This window comes from Lagopus muta, chromosome 3, assembly GCF_023343835.1.
Source record: "Lagopus muta isolate bLagMut1 chromosome 3, bLagMut1 primary, whole genome shotgun sequence".
NCBI lineage: Eukaryota > Metazoa > Chordata > Aves > Galliformes > Phasianidae > Lagopus > Lagopus muta.
In genome coordinates, this window is record NC_064435.1 from 86,800,528 (window position 1) to 86,819,123 (window position 18,596).

The 18,596-nt window shown below is 42.8% G+C and overlaps 2 protein-coding genes across 6 annotated transcripts in view; one reads left to right on the top strand and one right to left on the bottom strand.

Moving 5' to 3' along the window:
- The window catches only part of DEK (DEK proto-oncogene), a 45,078-nt gene extending 44,195 nt beyond the window's left edge, over positions 1 to 883 (bottom strand). For 2 of the 3 annotated variants that reach the window (XM_048940679.1, XM_048940681.1), the window contains exon 1: positions 608 to 731. The gene's annotated coding sequence lies outside the window, so the exon portion shown is untranslated. Of the gene's footprint in view, positions 1 to 607; positions 732 to 756 lie in introns of those variants that run through there. The other variant, XM_048940680.1, reaches the window with a different exon arrangement.
- A 1,205-nt stretch (positions 884 to 2,088) lies between these two features.
- The window catches only part of RNF144B (ring finger protein 144B), an 85,924-nt gene continuing 69,416 nt past the window's right edge, over positions 2,089 to 18,596 (top strand). Inside the window, exon 1 of one of the 3 annotated variants that reach the window (XM_048940683.1) lies at positions 2,089 to 2,213. The gene's annotated coding sequence lies outside the window, so the exon portion shown is untranslated. Of the gene's footprint in view, positions 2,214 to 17,635; positions 17,898 to 18,596 lie in introns of those variants that run through there. The other 2 variants (XM_048940687.1, XM_048940686.1) reach the window with 2 other exon arrangements.

Genomic DNA, 18,596 nt, shown 5'->3' on the forward strand with positions numbered 1-18,596 from the left:
CAGCACCTAACGTAACTCAGAAGCTGTCGCTCGTTCTGCAGCTGCTGAAGAGGTTTATCAGCACTTTCCACACACCAGTTCCCAAACTGTGAAACATTCGGAAACACACAGAGGAAACAAACAGGCGACGGGAACCGCGGGCTGCACTATGAAGGAGAAAAAGTTCACACCTCCTTGCAAAATGCCCAGAAAATGTCTCTCGCGGGGTACAGGCAACAAAACCCTCCGGTTTTTCTTGAGAAAAAGCGATCGCTCTGCCCAACCTGCCTTTCCCCGCCTCTTAGCGCAGAAGAACAGAAAGTTGGGAACTTTCCGCCTTGGCAACGCCCAGACCGGCGAGGAGGGCTGGAGAGGGATGAAAGCGCCGAGATCCGCTTCTCAGAGTTACACCGGGGATATTTTCGGCCGGGAAGGGGAGAAAGGAGGGGCCCCTCCCGCCTCCGACCAGCCCCGCCAGCCGCCCGTCCCGGCGCGCAGCCCGAACGACGCGATGGCGCCAGACAGCGCAGCACGAACGCGGCGAACGCCCGCCCCCCCCCCCCTCCGCCCCGAGGAGAGAACGCGGTCGCTCTGCAGGGCCCGGTGCGGCCATGGCGGGCGGACACACCTCGTTTCGAGCACCGGCTCCTGCAGCGGGAGCGGCTGTGGCGGCTGTGGCGGCAGGGTCGGCGGGTGGCGGCGGGGAGGGCGCGCGGAGGGGGAGGGGCGGGGCGCTGCCAGACTGAGTCGCGCGCCCCGCGTCCCGCTCGCTCTCACCTCGCTCTCGCTCTCTCCCTCTCTCTCCCCCTCCCGGAATCAACAAGGTTTTCAAAATGGCGGGTTCTCAGCCGGGGAGAAGGAAGCGGGAAGACGGTGGCCAATCAGCGCCGGCGCGGGGAGGGCGGGCGCGGAGGTGGGCGGGGCGAGAGGGCTGCGCGCGCAGAGCGAGGGTGGGGCGAGAGAGGCGCTTTGCGGCTGTGTGCCGCGAGGGGGCGCCCTAACCTCTGTGGTGACGTCACGGCCGCTGGCTGCGCTGAAAGCGGTGTTTGGGAGGGTCGTGCGCTTGTCGCTCAGACCATCGAATCGCAGAATGGCCTGGGTTGAAAAGGACCGCAATGATCATCCGCTTCCAACCCCCTGCTGCGTGCAGGGTCACCAACCAGCAGACCAGGCTGCCCAGAGCCACATCCAGCCTGGCCTTGAATGCCTCCAGGGATGGGACATCCACAACTTCCTTGGGCAACCTGTTCCAGTGCCTCACCACCCTCTGGGTGAAAAACTTCCTCCTGATATCTAACCTAAACCAGATGCTGCAGCTCGCACTGTACAAGGGCAGGGCTGGGGAGAGCATCTCCCCCCTCAGTTCCTACAGCAGCTGCAGTTTCCATTCCCAATGTTTTTTTAAACCTGTTGCGAATAGAGATGGTGGCAGTCTGAAAAAGGAACGTCATTTGCCAGCCATGCATAACTAGGCAAGCCTGAAGCTCAGGACACTTAAGTACCTGGCCATTAAGCCATGGGCCATGCAGACAGCATGAGAAAGAATCATAAAATTGCTCAGGTTGGAAAAGACCTTCAAGGTCACCAAGTCCAACCACAACATAACCATCCTACCCTCACTCTAACAAAGTTGACTGCTAAATCATGTCCCTGAGCACCACATCCAAATGGCTTTTAAACGCATCCAGGGATGGTGACTCAACGTGCTCCCTGGGCAGCCTATCGCAGTGCTTAACAACCCTTGCTGTCAAGAAGTTTTTCCTGAAAGATGTCGAAAGACAAAGGGCGGCCCCCTGCAAACCCACGGGCTGGGGGCTGTCGAGGGCGGCGACAGCGGACACCGGCTTCACGTCGTCTCACCGAACCCCATCGGGAATGCCCCGAGCAGAAGCGAAGGCGGCCGCCTCGCGGTGCGGCGCCGGGCAGCGGGCCGGCACCGAGCCGCCGCGGTGCGCCCTCGGCGCGCGTTGCCGCACGTCTCCGCTGGCAGCACTCGCGGCTATGACAAGGAGCCGCTGTCCCGGCCTCGGGGCTCCCCCCGCCCTCGGCGCTCGCAGGGGGCAGGCGGGCGCGCGGGGGCACCGGTCCCGGCGTCCCGCTCGCTGGCAGCCTTCAGCCGGGCGGGGAGAGGCGCGGCGAGGGAAGGCGGGCGCGGGCAGAGCGGCGGCTTTACCCGCCGGGAGGTGCCGACCCCCACCGGTCGCGGCCGGGAGAAAACGCCGCCAGGAGCCGAGGTGAGGGGCGGCACGCGTGCGGCGGGCACCTGCGGGGCGGGGAGCCGCGCTCCTGCCGCCGCTCCTCCAGCCGCGGCGCTCGGCCGGGCGGGCGGCGGTGCGTGTTGGGGAGCGCGGGCTGCTGGCGTTCCCTCGTGCGGCAGAGGAGAGCTTCTCCCAGCTTTGCGGCTCTCGAGCGGTTCCTCTCGGCTCTGGCAACTTTTGCGGTGCGAACCGGCGGTGAACGCGGGCTTGCCGTAGTTCTGGCGGACTTTTCTGAGTACGTTCCGTCCATGAGGCGTGCTTTGCCACACGTGAGGTGCTGGGGCGGCTGCCTGAAGTGGCTGCTGCTGTGAGAAGCCTTCTCCCCGCTCAGATCTGAGCACCTAATATATTTATTTCTAAGTACTTAAGCTGGGTGCAGAAAGAAATGCTAAATCCACAAGTATTTTCTGTCCGTAGTTGAGACAACTATATTTAATCTCTAGAAAGTGAGATCCTAACTGAAGTCGTTGGAAGGTCTGCATGTCTGCACGTTACGTGCAAGCTGCTTTAAAATTCCAGGGCCTGCCATGTGAATTTGGTATGAATCATGTCTTATTTTTAAAGAAATGGAATTCCGTGCTGAAAATATTCACGGCATATTACAGGAATACCCATGGCCTGGCTTAGACTAACAAAATGCAGAAAATTCAGCGTGGAGGCAAAGCATTTATCCTCATTTCACCTCTGTGTGCTGGGTTTCTAGACATTTCTCCTCACAAAGTATGTAGTTATTGGCTGTCTGGCCCTTCCAGGACTTCAAGTTTAGTAAAGTGGGTAAATGCCAGGTAGCCAAATTCTGCTCCCAGTTACTCCAGACTCTTCGCCATGGTAACTCCGTTTGTTTCAGTGCTGTTATTTTCCATTTACAGGACTATACCTGGATACTGAATTTATTCAATACGTTTATCATATTTTGTGAATTTTGTCTGCTTGGGTCAAGCTTTAGGACAGGATTCGTTTGTAATAGGAACAACGTGCAATTTAACTGGTTCTTCTCTGCAATAGAGCTTGTAGAATTGAAAGTATAGGTGGAACACATGTACTTAGTAGGGGCAAGAAACCACAATGGTGTTTTGTGTGGCTGAAAGCCATAAGCATTCAGTTCTGGTGATCTGTTTAGTCGAAATTCTGATATGTCAGAACTAAAAGCTTTAGGAAACTATTTTATGTGGATGCACAGAAATAGCCTTGCAGAGTCACAACCAGAAGGACTTTTAGAGTTATAAAAAAAAGTCTTAAAGAATTTCAGTAATGACATTCTGAAGTAGTGACAACTCAAATATAGGAAGCTTGTACTTTCCTCTTTGGTGGCTGAACCTCAAAGGCTTTGCACATTTCTGTGTCTGGTTTCCGCTTTGTGTGAGGTGGGTTCCACTATAATAGCATACCCCAAGGAAAGCTGTAAGAGGCCCACTAAGAGCTGCAGAGGTTTAGCATGGACCAGAAGGTTTGCAGTTTCACCATTCGGGTTCTGGGTTTGATCCTTTTCTATATGAATGCATTTTTAGTGAGTATTTGGATAAAGCATGTCTGCAACATAAGAAACTAGAAAGACATGTTAACTTACTGAAGTCTGCAGAGGGAAAATGTCCTATCTCTGTTATATTTGTACATTTGGCATCAAAGTATGGGATGTTAGAGATAAATTGGCAAAAGCTTAGTTAAATATTATCACATTTCTTTAAGTGGAAACCAGTTTGATGATGTTTATTTGAAGTATCACTTTTGATAGCAGTGTTTTGGAGGGGAGGTGTGCTTTAAGGCCTAACTGGAAGGGTGAAACCCCAAGAATTATTTGTCATGTGAAGGGGAAAGTAAAAGTAAATACTCTGAAGTCTCTGCTGAGCTGCAGCCCTAAACTAAATATTAATCAAAGGTATAAAGACTTTAATTGTGACTTCTGTCACTCCATTTCTTTACATGTTTCTGTTTGTTTTATTGTGTTTCCAGAATAATTTCAGTTTGACATGCGTTTATGACATAGTTCCGAGAAGCATGCATGTACAATAATGATTAAGAGTACATTTAGGCTGGGAGGACTGAATTGCTCCTGCTTCCTGCAATGGATTTAGCTGGCTGAAGCTCATTGTTTTGAAAAGTGCTGTGGAATAGTACATTCAAATGATGTGGACAGGTTTGGAAGCTGTGAAACTTATCATTCCTGCTTAGCAGCTGTGGATATGCTGATAAAGATGTCTTCTTTGACTGAGGTTAAAGTAAAGACTGCAGCTTGGTAATTACCAGATAAAGCAATCTGACTTACAGGCTTTATGGCACCTAAGTGAAGAGTATACCTGCTGTTTTAACATGAGGAAGGTTTTGCTCACAACAAGCCCATAGGAAATTCAAGGGCATTCAGTACTTTATTAAGCTAAAAAAACAACAAGGATAGTGGAGATTACAGATTCTGTGATACAAAGGGAGGGTGGCTGGATATTTGCTGGGAAGGCTGTAGTCAGTGATGCAGAATTAGGTTTCTCCTTAATTTTATTTCTAGCACTTCAGCCACTCTTTGTGGAGGAAGGCACTGATTTAAACTCACTGATCTTTAACAGCTGCTCTACCTTTTTTAACTTTCCATGCAGAAGAGAAACTTGCAGCCTTTGCAAATGTTTATTGCTTCTTTAAACAAAAAGTCTTTTTCATGTTTCGGTCCTTTTCTCCTGACCATAACAGTAATAGATTCTGAAATCTTATACGAAACATTATGTTTACTTATGCTGATGGATTTTTGAAAATACTCACTGAAGGTTTAAATGTGCTGAGCCAAAGTGTTGTTTATTGCTTCAATTTTCATCTTCAAAAAAGAAAAGTACAAAGTCTTTTGAGCATGGAGATAGAATACAGGTTTTCTGCCTTGTGCATATGAATCTAACAGTCACTTTCTGTGGCACTGGATAAGAGTCAGTGAAAGGTTTCTATCCCTGGGCTTTTCAGGTGCAATGTGGAGAAAAGACTTGCAGGAATATTCTGAAGCTCACTGAACAAAATGAAACACCGTGTCGTACTTAGTGAATGGCAGCTATAAGTACTCAGAATGTTTAGTGAAATGGTATTTTTTTAAAAGCAATTCCTATAAAGTTGGACTAAGTTTCCTTGGTAAAAATACCCAAACACAAAAGTAACCTTTTCTTAAACGCAAATCGGTACACTAGGCATTCTGCTTATTTCCTCAGGCAGTATCACGACGCTGTTTTATACAATCTAATTCCAAAAATAAGACTGCTCTGTAAAATGCTTTGCTTCAAGCAGTCCCAGTACAAGTCAAAATTATTGCAAGGATGCCACAGAAGGCAAAATTTATTTGCCTGAGGATGAGGGATGCTGCTTCTGAAATGTGGACCTGACAAATAGACTTTCCAGGAATAAATCACATCACTGCCCGCGTGCATCTGTGGGTAATTGGTCAAAGGTTTTCATAAAATTCACAGGCTAACTAATTAATATGCATCTCTTGACTCAAATATAAACTGCATAGTTGGATTCATAGAGCAGATAATAAATATCTTGGAAGAAGAGTTGGATTTTTTTCTGTCTCATCTTTTTTTCCCCCCTCTACTCTGTCCTCTTTTGCCACATGTATGTTTGTTGTAAGTAAACAAATTGCTCCTGATGGAATACTGGACTTCACCAATTTGTTTCTCTGAAGTGAAACAACCTCGAAGCCCCCAGATTGGGGATATCTGCTCAGGTAAAGTCAGTCGTTATTTTCTGTGTTATTCAAACTTTGTTATTAGCTTGTTTAACTGCCATTTATTAGCAGAGCTGGGGATATGCTGCAAGTTTGCTGATTCCTGTTCACACTGCCTGGATGGTGGAAAAAGGTGGAAATGTACAACATCTTTCCAATAGGGCAGTAGAAAAGAGCAAACTGGTCAAACTACAGTTCTAGACAGCTTTAATCATTAACAGGGACAGCTTATCTGGAAAAATGCAGGTGATGCCCATGCTAGTTCCCTAAATGGCTTTGCTGTGAATGGAGCAACACTTCTGCTGTGCTTGGCATGTGAAACAGTTCTATTTTCCGTGACATAACAGGCTATAATCTGTGAGAGACAGCTGTTGGACAGGTAGATAAACATACATTCCAGGTGTGTATAGCTAACGTAAGGTAGCCTGTATTGTGCCTATGTCTAGACCTGTGTCTCTTGTAAACCCTATGAATGATCCAGTATGCACGGAAATGTATGCCATTCCCAATGCTTTGTAAAGGACTTAACAAAATCCTGTAATTCTGATGAAATGATCTTTTTGGAGCAAATTGTGCAGGTTTTGTGGACAGGTGGGTTTGTGGATGTTGACTGCTTTTAAGTATTGTTCCTTACGCTGAAGATGAGTGTATGAAAGTCAGACAGAAGTTGAGAGTGCTCTGTATGTTCTGCATAATGCCTGGGCTCTGAATTCAGTTGGGTTCTTGTTATGTGATAGGTGGTTGTTACTTGCAGTGATCTGCTAAATTGAAAGCTACGTAAGAATTTTCACCGCTGTCTCATCCAAATCTTGTCTTTGCATACTCATAACTTAATGAATTGTTCTCAGTTCCTGATGACGTTTTCCTATTTGGTTTTGGTCCAGAAGTTAGCTTTCCTGGAAAGCTCATGAGAAAATCCTTTGCCTGGTTCTGATTTAAAGATAAACAAATAAAAAAAAAATAAAACTTGTACTTCTTCCACTTAAATTGTAGCAGGGAAAAGAGGTTGCTGTTACACAGGCAGTAATGGTAAAACTTGCCGTTTTTATCCTGACTGCTTTTCTTTGAGTATTTAATCACTTCAGAGATAAAACATTGAACAAATATTAAACATAAATAAGCCCACTGTCCATCTGTGATTTATTCTTAGTTACTTTATGCTAATATTTTGCCTGTACCCTGGATGATACTTTGTGGTGAGGCTTGTCCTGCTCTGCTTTCACACTGCTGTAAATTCTCGTGATGAAACATATACTGCACTGCTTCTACCTTTGGTGACAGAGGACTCCTTGGATGCTTAGTTTGGCTTCAAGGGATATGGTTATACCCACTATGTAAAGCACCTTTTATTATTGATGAGAATTTGACTTTTTGGTGGTGGTTTGCAGCATTGGTTACAAGATCCTTGATCACACATGAGCTCTGTAACCTGAACGTTCTGTTACACTGGAAGAAGTAGTTGCCTGTCACCTCTCAGAAATAGGTCCTAAAATCCCAGCACTATAAATATCTATGACAGTAGATGTTTGATTTGCCTGCCCAAGTAAAGATAGAATTCACATAGCTGAAGGTTTGTACAGATGTGTGAAGGACTATAGACTTGACTAATAATGTAACATAGCTGATATCTCTGTGAAAGGTTTCACAGCTTTAGAGAAAATCACTATTTTGTGCTATTAGATCTGTTTGTTAAATTTCCTTTTTTGGTCTTGAAAATTAAAAATGTTAATTAAAATTGAGCAATTTTTTAATGATAAAATTGTAAGATCTGTTGTATCCCAAAGCCTACTGAAGCCTTAACTGTGGTTAGACAGTACCCAGAGAAAGGTGTTTTTGCCCACAGTGAACTGGGAGCCGATATATGCTGCTGTTCAAGACAAGTAGGGAAATAGGCAGCTCGAGTGATTTAGCTGTTTAGCATTTGTGTGTGTCACTTCTGACATGTAAATGTGAGTTCAGTTTGAGCCTATATGAGCTGTCTGATCCGCTCTGAGCTTTGTTAGGTGGGAATACAGGTATGGAAAGCACAGCAGAACCCAACATTAACTATAGAAGCTGAGACTGAAAACAAAAGCTGTGGTTCTCATCAGAGCAGGAGTTTAACTATGGCATTTATTTATTCCTTTAAGTTCTCTAGGTATGTGATTTTCTTTTTCTGGTGTACTGAAGAGATGACTTTACTGAAGAAGAATTTGGCCTGCAATGTGCACTTCCAGCATCAGAATGATCAATATTATGAGGAAATCTGAGAGCTGTTGGTATAAATCTGTTTTGTGTGTCTAATGGCCTTTGCAATCACCCTTTAGAAAATGTGTTCACCTTGAGATTTCATCAAAAGTTTTCCTTGTCGTTTCAGACTTATTTCTACTTTTAAACTCTATTAAGAAAAAAAGATATGTGACTTGACTTGGCAGAGAAGGTCACATAGCTTGGCTTTCCATCTGGTTAAGTAATTCAGTGAAAAATGAGCTAAGCAACAGAGCCATTTTTGTCATTTTTCTGAATACCTCACCAAAATGCTTGCTTGGAATGCTTTCACTTCACACTTTGTCACTGCTACCTTCCAACCCAGCGCTGAACACAGCCCTCTGTCTTTGCTGCATTTTGGCGTTTCAGGAAAAACGAGGAGCAGTTTCTGGGCTTGCATACATAGGAACATTCAGGAAAAAAAAATATTCCAAATGAGCAGCATGGACATTCTGAGATGTTAACGTGAACAAACTTCTCAAGTGTCCTAGTTAACCCACAGTGAGATCTGTTATGGATACTTGTATTTGGCAGTGGCTTTTGTTTGTTTAGCTGACTTCGAAAGTAAATTAAACAAAAGTGTTCTACAGTCATTTTAAAATTCTATTTATGGTTTAATTAATAACTTTTAAAAGCTTGTTCTAATTAATCTTCCTGAAGGTTCTGGCTAACAAACCCTGCTAAGTTTTGGTAAGGCAGTTAATGGGGTTTCAATGTCTAGTTTTCTGTTCTGCTCCTCTCCTTAGGCTGCTGGACAAAGATTGTCAGAACAGCACGTATGGTTGCCGTGCAGCTGGGGTAGTTTACAAATGGGATGTAGCACAAACTCACATTTCCAGAAAGCAAATACAGTTGACTGTGAGGCAGGAACAGATTGCTTGCTGTGCTGCAGCAATGGCCCTCTTTGGCAGAAGGTTTAAGCAGGCAGCAAAAAGTGGTAACGTCTTCAGTGTCTTCATTTACAGGATTTGGCAAGACTTGTGTCAGTAAGGCTGTGTGTCCGTGTAAACAAGCTTTCTTTTACAGCTGTGATGTGGGACTGTGCTTTTTCCTGGAAATCTGCAAAAAGCTGAGATGTTAAGTTAAATTGGTTAGCTGTAGAATGTTTTTTCAAGTTAATTACTGATATTGAAGATGTGTCTTCCTAGAAATGTTACTACCATGGAATAAGGTAGGATGTACACAGTATCTGTTGTTTCACACCGGCTTCTGGCTTGGGAACTCACTTCTTTGTGAAGTAGTCTCCTATTGTGGCATATGCAATTCCTTGCACATGGCAGGAGCTACTGAGCAGCTGAATTTGTGTTATGAATTCATGCCATTGGTTAATGCAGATTAGCTTTTCTACACAGAACAAGGATGTCCAACAGTTTGGCTTTCCTGGGTCACATTGAGTGAAGAGGAATTATCTTGAGTGAAGAAGATTTGTTTTGGGCCCCAGATAAAATATATAATGTAATTAATGTATGTAAGTAACAAAATTTAATTTTTAAAAAGTCATTACAAGTTTGAAAAACAAGAAGGCAACAAAACCATTAAACTAGTGGATATTAGACCTTATTTTTGTGAAATTAATCATAGAATGGCCTGGGTTGAAAAGGAGCACAGTGCTCATCCAGTTCCAACCCCCTGCTGTGTGCAGGTCACCAACCAGCAGACCAGGCTGCCCAGAGCCACATCCAGCCTGGCCCTGAATGCCTCCAGGGATGGGGCATCCACAGCCTTCTTAGGCAACCTGTTCCAGTGCCTCACCACCCTCTGAGTGAAAAACTTCCTCCTAATATCCAACCTAAACCTCCCCTGTCTCAGTTTAAAAATATTCCCCTTGGTTCTGTTACTAGCCACCCGTGTGAGCAGTCATTCCCCCTCCTGTTATACGCTCCCTTTAAATACTGAAAGGCCACAATGAGGTCTCCCTGGAGCCTACTTTTCTCCAAGTTAAGCAAGCCCAGTCTCCTCGTGCATCCAGATGCATCAGTCTGGTTCAGTGGAAGTGCTTGCAATTCTTAGCAAGTTCTCAAGTTGTTCCTCAGAGATTTTTAATGAAATTTTAATCTTCTGTGCTTCATTCTTGAAAATAGTTGCTCACAAATGGCAGAAACTGATGACATGAATAAGGCACGATTATGAAGTGAGAGATTTTTTCTGTCAAGGTAGGTCTTATAGAAAACTAAGTAAGAGATGTGACCAAATTTTTCTTTGCTGATTACAGTTGTATACATTCCCTTTGAAAATTCACAGGTCATTTACGTATGTTGACTGAAAATGGAGAATATCTCTGCCAAAATCTTGATACCAGTTCTCAGATTCCTTTATCAAAATGGAAACCATTGCTGCACAGGACTGTGTTTAGCCAAAGTATCAAAATTATTTGCTCAAGTTATATTATAACTTGAGCTTATCATAAATTAGGTTTCAGTTGAATGCTGTTGTGATTTGCAACAGCACAGATAAGTTAATTTTCACCTTCAAGACACGTTTAACTCATTTAAATGAGCAATCAAATTGCTCATAGAAACATAGTGCAAATTATTTTATAATTTTGGGGAGCTTTTTGACATATTGGAAATTACAGAATTTGTCAGCACTACAGAAGAATTCTGGATCTTTCTTCCACAGTTAGCTTGTTAAGTTGTTAAATTTGTAAAAAATAACACAAGCACAAGTGTAAGAAAGAAGAAAACTTCCATGTCTGCTTAGTAACAAGAGAACTCGTCTTCACAAGCAGACGTGTAGATAGGTTGGAATATTGACAACAGTCACAGCATTGTACTCACCAGGTGACACGAGTGCATGTAGCATGTAATGCACAAGGCTTTCATGCAGTCATGGAAAGTATTGATGAAAATCACATCATAATGGTAAAAAATCACAATTCTTCTAGGGCCACACTGTCCAAAGCTGCATCTGGACCATGGGTGGGATATGCCTGCTGTGGACATTCGGTGAGAGTCTTTTTTTGTTCACTGACATGCAGGCTTCCTTGGCCATCTCTCCATGTTCTCTAAGCAGCACAGAAGTCTGTTTCTCACGTTGTGGAAATCCCTGGCAGGCCATCCTGCAGAAACCGTGTGCAAGAGGGAATTCTGAATGCAGTTAGTGCTTGGATGAGGTGGCCTTTCTTCTCTGGAATTACAGTTAATTCCTGCATAGGTTGATTTGGATGAACATACAGAATCTTTTGAGTTCATGTAGTGCTGGCTAGGAACACTGACTACTTTCCAAAGCTAGTGTGCAATAATAAATACTAAGTGCCTTTATATAGTTACTCATCACTTTATTCTCCTCCATCTTAGTCCAAATAATCTGGAATTTGTCCTGGTAATAACTTGGAAAGAACCAGAAAAAATGCTCCCTTAAACATTCCTGATGCGTCCCAAACTAAATGCTCCTTTTTGAGTAACCAAACAGCTCACATTCTTTGGCATGGGTTCTGCTCCCGTCCTCAGAAAAACAGTCTTGAAAATGAATTCAAACAGTTCAGAACAGAGTTAGAAACAGCTTTTATTTTTTGTGTAGGAAGTACTGCTAGTTATTGGTTTCTGCTTTCTTCTGAGGTTGCCTCATTTTCTGCCTGGTGCTCTTTTCTCAAGGCTAATGTAAGTATTGCTTATAGGCTTGTAGTTGTTCAGTGCTGTCTTTTGCTTATGAAATGTTTAATCCTCACAATATAAATCTTCTTCTTAATTTTTTTCCTTCTTGTACACTGTTATTTGTCTCTGCCCTTCAAAAGCTGACAACTTTCCGCTTGACTTTTTATGCTGCATTTCATTCTTGCAAATATTCTGGAATATTGGAACATCGAAGCTTGTATCTCTTTGTTTATATCAATTAACATTTTCATCTATGTTTGAAGAAGTCTGACAAAACTTTTGGGATGTTTTGAAATGCAAATTTGTAGATTATTTTAAAAATTAATGAGCTGATGATGCTGATTTATAGCTTTTGAGGAGAGGGGTGAAATGTTGCATGTGCAGTATGTTCAAATGGCAGTACATTTCCAGACGTGTTCAGTGTGTAACATGGTGAGACTGGGAGAGGAAAACAGAAATAAAGCAGTTGCTTTTAATAATAACACTGGACCTGGGAAGAGAAGTCATCTTTCTTCACTGCAGAGGTGCTTTGGGCCATCGTGCTAGATCGTTCTTCCAGTGCTTTGGGGAGTAAGAGTAATGTGCTGTGATCTCCTCAGAGCAGAAGGATGCTGAAATTGAGGACTAATAAAACACGGGGAAGTTTCACATCAGCCTGGCTGCTCGTCCCTTGCGGCATGACGCTGGTGGAGGTTCCGAATGCGAGCATGCCGATGTGTGCCTGGTGCTCTCACTAGATGGAGCTCCTCGCCTTGCTTACCTCATCCCGGGATGCCAGAGACAGCGCTCTGGTCCTCGCTTGCGTCCCTTGCTGCTGTAGTCCGCTTAGGCCCGTCCTTCTGCCAGAAGGGGTGACCCTGTGGTCGTCTCACCTTCCACCCCGACATCACGTTATGTTACTGCTCCAGTTTGATTGGGTGGATAACAGACGTGCTCCACTTGGAAAGGAAGCAGGCTTTTTTGCTTTGTTTTGTTTTTGTATCATAGGATTGAGGCTCTGAGCAGCTCCTAAGCCTGGCTGGTCGTCTGCTGACACCGTGCTATTCTGTGCTGTTCTGGAACAAGTCACAAGTGTGCTTCTGTACCCATTTGTGCACTTTCTGTGTTTCCTGGGACAAGAGAAGTCCAGTAAACTGGTCAGATGGAAAACTTGTCTTTCTTGTTTAGAGTTAGCTGAACTGTCTTACTCTGTAGTTGCTCAGCTACTAAGGAATGAGGGTGGGAGGCAATATGGAGCTCTTCTTGCAGGGGAAGCCCACAGTTGCACCATACTGGAAAAAGCCGGAGGTTCACTGCCTCATATCTGAATGTTTAAAATACAAAGCAGCAGTGTGAGTAAAGTTTCAGTGCTTTCTTTCCTCACAGTTCCAGTACTTGCTTTTGCATCAGCATTCTTCCATGTCAAAGGAAAATGCACTAAAAATCAGAAATATTTTTCCATTAGCAAAGCAAAACAAAAACCTACGTTTGAATCTTTTATTCTTTTGAATTCTTATTTCCTAGCTGTTACTAAATATTGCTTTTTTACTGTATATAAATTCAATTAATTAGTAGATTCTGAATATCCACAGAGATGAGCTCAATGAGGATTTAAAACCAAATTTAAAGTAGCACAACTAATAACTCTGTGTGTTATTTATTGAATAAAACATTAGATTTTAACAGGGTCAAAATGGGGCATGTTAGAATTGGAACTTCTTTTATTTTGCCATTGAAAATGTGGTTCCTAAAAACTGGAACTCTTAGTTGTTTTGACATTTGAATGCATTTATTTTAGTCCTTAGATGACTCAGATTCCCACCAGCCTGCTGTGTGTTAATTTGCAAACACTATAAAGAGCAGGCATTAAAAAAGTCATAGACTGTGCAGCGTGCCCTTCAGCACTGATTACATGCTCATTAGCTTCTGGTCCCTCGTTTGGTTTGCATCCTAGTTCCTCGTCCTCAAAAGACGTGTGTGTGTACTACTTCACTTTGAGTTGCTGCCTAGGGATTAATGGAGCTCTGATTGTCTTCCTGGCTTCCCTCCGCTCCTGAGATCCCACTAGTATATGAGGGCACACAGAGTGAATTAAAGCATATGTTGAAGGGAGAAGGAGCTGGGTTGGTTCAATGCATAAACCGACTGAGAGTGCGTATGTGATGATAGGCTTGGCACAGCAGAAGAGAAATGGAGGCCTTAAGGGGTCCCCTCATCTAGAATACTGATGTCTGTGGATCTGCTACTGCCTCTCTGTGTCCAGCCCATTGCTAAGTGCACTGAGCAGTGACTTATTGCAATTCATTGGCCATTTTCCTTTGCCTTGGCCCTCGGACAGCTGTTACTTCAAGCTCAACTCAGATAACCTGATAGCATAATAACCAGAGAAAGTGTTCTGAGAAAGTAGTGAATTGTTTGTTTGCTACTACTATTTTGGGGTTAGGATTAATGCTTGTCCAATATACTGTTATCAGTATAGCAAGGGCCAGGCCTTTCATAACCTTCGTGCTTTTTATAACTTGCCTATGATTTCTATTCAGTGTACTTTTAAAAGATGAAAGCAGGAGTACTTGTAACCTTTTCAACTACAGAATTACACTTCTCTTTAACACGTCTGCAGAGCATGCATATTCATGTTACCTTTTTCACTTTTCACATGAAGAGGCTTTGCTTGCTAACTTGAATTCCATCTGCAGAGTCACCTCTGTACAGAGGTTTGTTCTGCATGTATTTTTCCTTTGCTTGACTTTTTTGGGGGTGAAGAGAATATTGGAATAAATTGGATACTCTGTTTTTCTAAGGGGAGTCTTTTCTAAGACTGTGGGCTACTTTTGGGCTATCTTAGGGTGAAAATGAATGGGAATTATTTGAAGATGCTTCTAAAAATGGCATACAGAGTTCTCTCTGGAAATTATTTCTTGTTTTAACAAAATATGCTTTTCACCTCTCCAGTCTCAGTGAAGTAGGAATGGTAGGGTTCTTTAAAATAAATCTGTATTATCACTAATATAAGAAAAAATAATCCAATACCCTATTTCAGAGCATCATAATTAATTTGTTCTAGTGTCAGTCTGCTTTCTTTCATGCTGCTTTTTCATTTTCTAACAGAGGCTGAGGAAGAAGGAAATCATAACAGGACACAGTGAACGTAGCTCATTTTGATGGAAAAATGTAATAATTGTGAAGTAGCACTGAATTTCCTCTGGGAAAACAAGGTTTTCTTCTTTGGCATTGCTGTTCTTTATAAAATTGTATCTGCTGTGACCTTGTGGTTAATGACCTCAATAGAGTCATATCATACATGCACTTAAATCACTATTGGATTTTACATATTTTCCTTTTGCTTGTTATCCCTTGATAATTTTGTTATTACTGATGGGAAACATAAATTTCATTTACATTTAGATAAGGAAATTGTGTTATTGCCAGTAAGCTGGATGCAGTTCTAAACCTTTTGTACAAGTGCTGTGAAACTGAGATCAGTGAATTGAAATGTCCTGTTCATATTTAAAAAAAAAACAACAAAAAGCACAAACCAACCAACCAAACAAGTCCCACAGCCTTTGAACTTAAAGCAACTGCAATACAAAAATATCCTCTAAAATCTCTGCAATAAGAATCCCTTAAATAAACGTGTGAGAGTTCAGGCTGAACTGAATATTTCATACTCTCCCTAATGGAAGGATAGGCAAGTAGCTTCTAAATAACTTTTTGTGTATCTAACATGCTTAATAGAGTTAAGATGAAGGCTGATGTAATGCTTCTGAATCAAATTGTTTCAGCAGAATTTCTCTTTGTGCATAACGTATCATTAAACCATAGCTGTGGATCTCAGGGACTCTGGAACTGGAAGAGGGTAGATTTTGACTGGATATTAGGAAGAAATTCTTCACTGTGAGGGTGTGAGACACTGAACAGGCTGCCCAGTAAAGCTGTGGATGCTCCCTCCCTGGAAGCACTGAAGGCCAGGCTGGACGGGGCTTTGAGCAAGCTGGTTTAGAGGGAGATGTCCCTGCCTATAGCAGGGGGTTGGAACTGGATGGTCTTACAGTTCCTTTTCAACCTGGGCCATTCTATGATTTTGGATATGAATATCAGTCTTCTTACAGGGGACATCTTTGCCAAAATGCTTCATTCTTGAAACTTCTGCACAAGCTTTCTAAAAACCAGAAGGTTGTTACAGAAGTCAAATGTTATTCTTCATACAATTTTGGAATGTATTTTCGTTGGTTTGTTTTTTTAATGCAGGGTTTCAGGTCCTGTTCTTTTTCCATTCTAACTGTGGAAATGGACATAAGAAACTTCTATCTATTATGAAAGTGGCAGGAACAAAATTTAAAAATGTATATAAATTTGGTATTAATTGTATTATTTCCCTAAAGAGAAAAACCTCTGCTGTAAATAAAGGATTGCCTCTCTTGCTGAGGACAGATGTCATACAGAAGCTGTAATCACGTGTTGGAGCAGGAGTGGTGAAGCCTGTGGGACAGTTTGCCACCAAGTGAGGTGATTGCGCCCCTTCTCCTTTTCCATAAATACTGGCTTCTGCTTTGTGCAGGCATCTGGCCTTGCATGGCTGTGTGATAGAGAAACTATGGGCCTGTGTCTTGATTTCAGCTGGGACAAATGGTTTTCCTCAGAGCATCTGGTATACCATGTTTAGTTCTAGGAGAAAAACAGTGTTGATATTCTATCGTTTTTTTTCTTTTCTATTCTCCCCCCCCCGATCCCACTGGGGAGGAGGGGAGTAGGTAAAGGACTGCGTGGTGCTGAGCCACCACCAGGTTAAACCACAACAGCCTGATACGACAGGTGATTTGTTGTCAGCTGGAGAATTCCCTGATCTCACTGCCCCACTGACAGTGGCTCTGGCAGCAGGTGAGAACAAAGGATCCAGTCATTTGGTCACTGAGATCGAAGACCCACCAGGGAGAGACCTACCAAGGGCCACATAGCCCATGTGAGAGGCTTGGTATATTTTAGGTGTCTGTGTCTGAGTGACCATAACACCATACTTCAGGAGCTATGGAGTGGAGATGCGCTGTATGTGTACAGAAGACTAAATCATGCCTATCATTACCAGTCTTGAAGTTAAGCTACTGAGATTGCCTTCTCTTTGTGTCCAGAATGTGTGGCAAACCACAGGTACACAAGGCATGTGTCTGTCAGTAGTAGATGCCCCAGTTGCTGTGGGCAAAATGTGGCAATATTAAGCCCTCCTTCACAGATTGCACACAACTCTGTATGGCAACCCTTTTTGGTGGGGGAATGGGTTAAGATCTCTTTTTTTGGCTGGCAGATAGGGAACTTAAAGGCACAGTCTCCCTGGATGCAAAAGCATCTAAAAATCAGAAGAATCTGCAGTCTGGTAGCTCTGTGGGCTGTCATGGTGTGCTTCATAGCTTATTTCATCAGACACATTTGTTGGACCAGCTGAGGAAGTGGGAAAACTTGACAAGTAAGAAGTCTTAAGCTGATTTTACCTTTTTTAAATTGGAACAGGATATCTCTTCAAGAAGTAAGCAGAATCCCAGTGGAAAAATAACTCCTTGGAGATGCAAGCAGCACTACCTGTTAGTTGCAGACTTTCAATACTGATGACCGAATGAAATAATTAGCTTACTTTCAAGACTGAAGGCTCTCTTGACATAAATAATTGTATATCAATGAGTTTTATTAATAATGGTTGGCTGAAAGCCCCATTAACCCCTTAAAATGAGAAAGTAATATAGAAATAGTCTTGTGATCAACAATGAGCAGTTTTAACTGTGAAATTTAAATTACTGTGTTCACACAGGTGTATCACGCAGTACCTAGAATCTGCTTTCCTTGTGCTGTGTAGGCCTGGTAGGTGGAGCTGATAGGTAGAAATTTGCTAGGAAGCTCTATAGCCATTTGCAAGCTTGTTTGGCCTGCAGCAGTGAACGCTAGAGGGCTCTTTTGGACCGATGCAAAATAGTACAGTGTAATGTTTGTGATTTAAGACGAGTCTGAACTTAACCTGAATTAAAAAATGAAAAATATTATTTTCATTAGAACGTAATACTGCTTTCCTTTCCAAGAAAAAGTGAAGTCGCTGCCTTTGAAAGAAGGGAAATACAGCCTTGTTGTTATATGTTGTTATATGGCAAGTATTTGAGCTTCTGAGAGGTAAGAGATTTCTATGACATGGTTTAATTGGTTTAAATTTTTATACATTTTTTTCTGATCAACATTCAATTTTTTTTTTAATGCTCCCTTTCTGAGTGACTAATTTGAGGATAACGAGCTGCTGTGTATTTCTTCCTGTTTGCCTGCCCTCTTCATAATTTCTTTCCTTACCTGGTAGTTAATTTAGAGTAGCCTGTGTCCTGTGGAGCCCAAGTCTGCATTGCATTATACTGAACACGATGAAGAAGTGAATGTATGATGTCACTGCACTTGTTTGGAGGTGCTTTCCAATTGCTTTTCACAAAAGAGTCAAATTTCATACAGTTCTTGGAAGTGAAGAATAATTTTTAGGTGGTGTGAATTTCCAGTGCAGCCTGGAGAGCTTCTGTCATCTTACAGTGGCTGAAACACAGACCCAGTGTGTTTATTCCAATGTTAACTGATACCATTTTGTGAGGCAGAAAAAGAAGCTGAAAGACCTGCTCCATGTTGATGGGAAAAAACATAAAATAGCACTGCTCTATAAAGCTGTATGGGAACAGTACTCTTTTTGTCTCCGTTTATACAGCCTTTGTCATCAGATATATTTTCTTTCGTACATCCTCTTGATTTTCCCTTGTGAAGTAGTTCTTGTGCCTAATGTATTCTGGTATTTTTCAATGACACTGTGGTGGTGTAGAAAATAATTGATATTAGAGA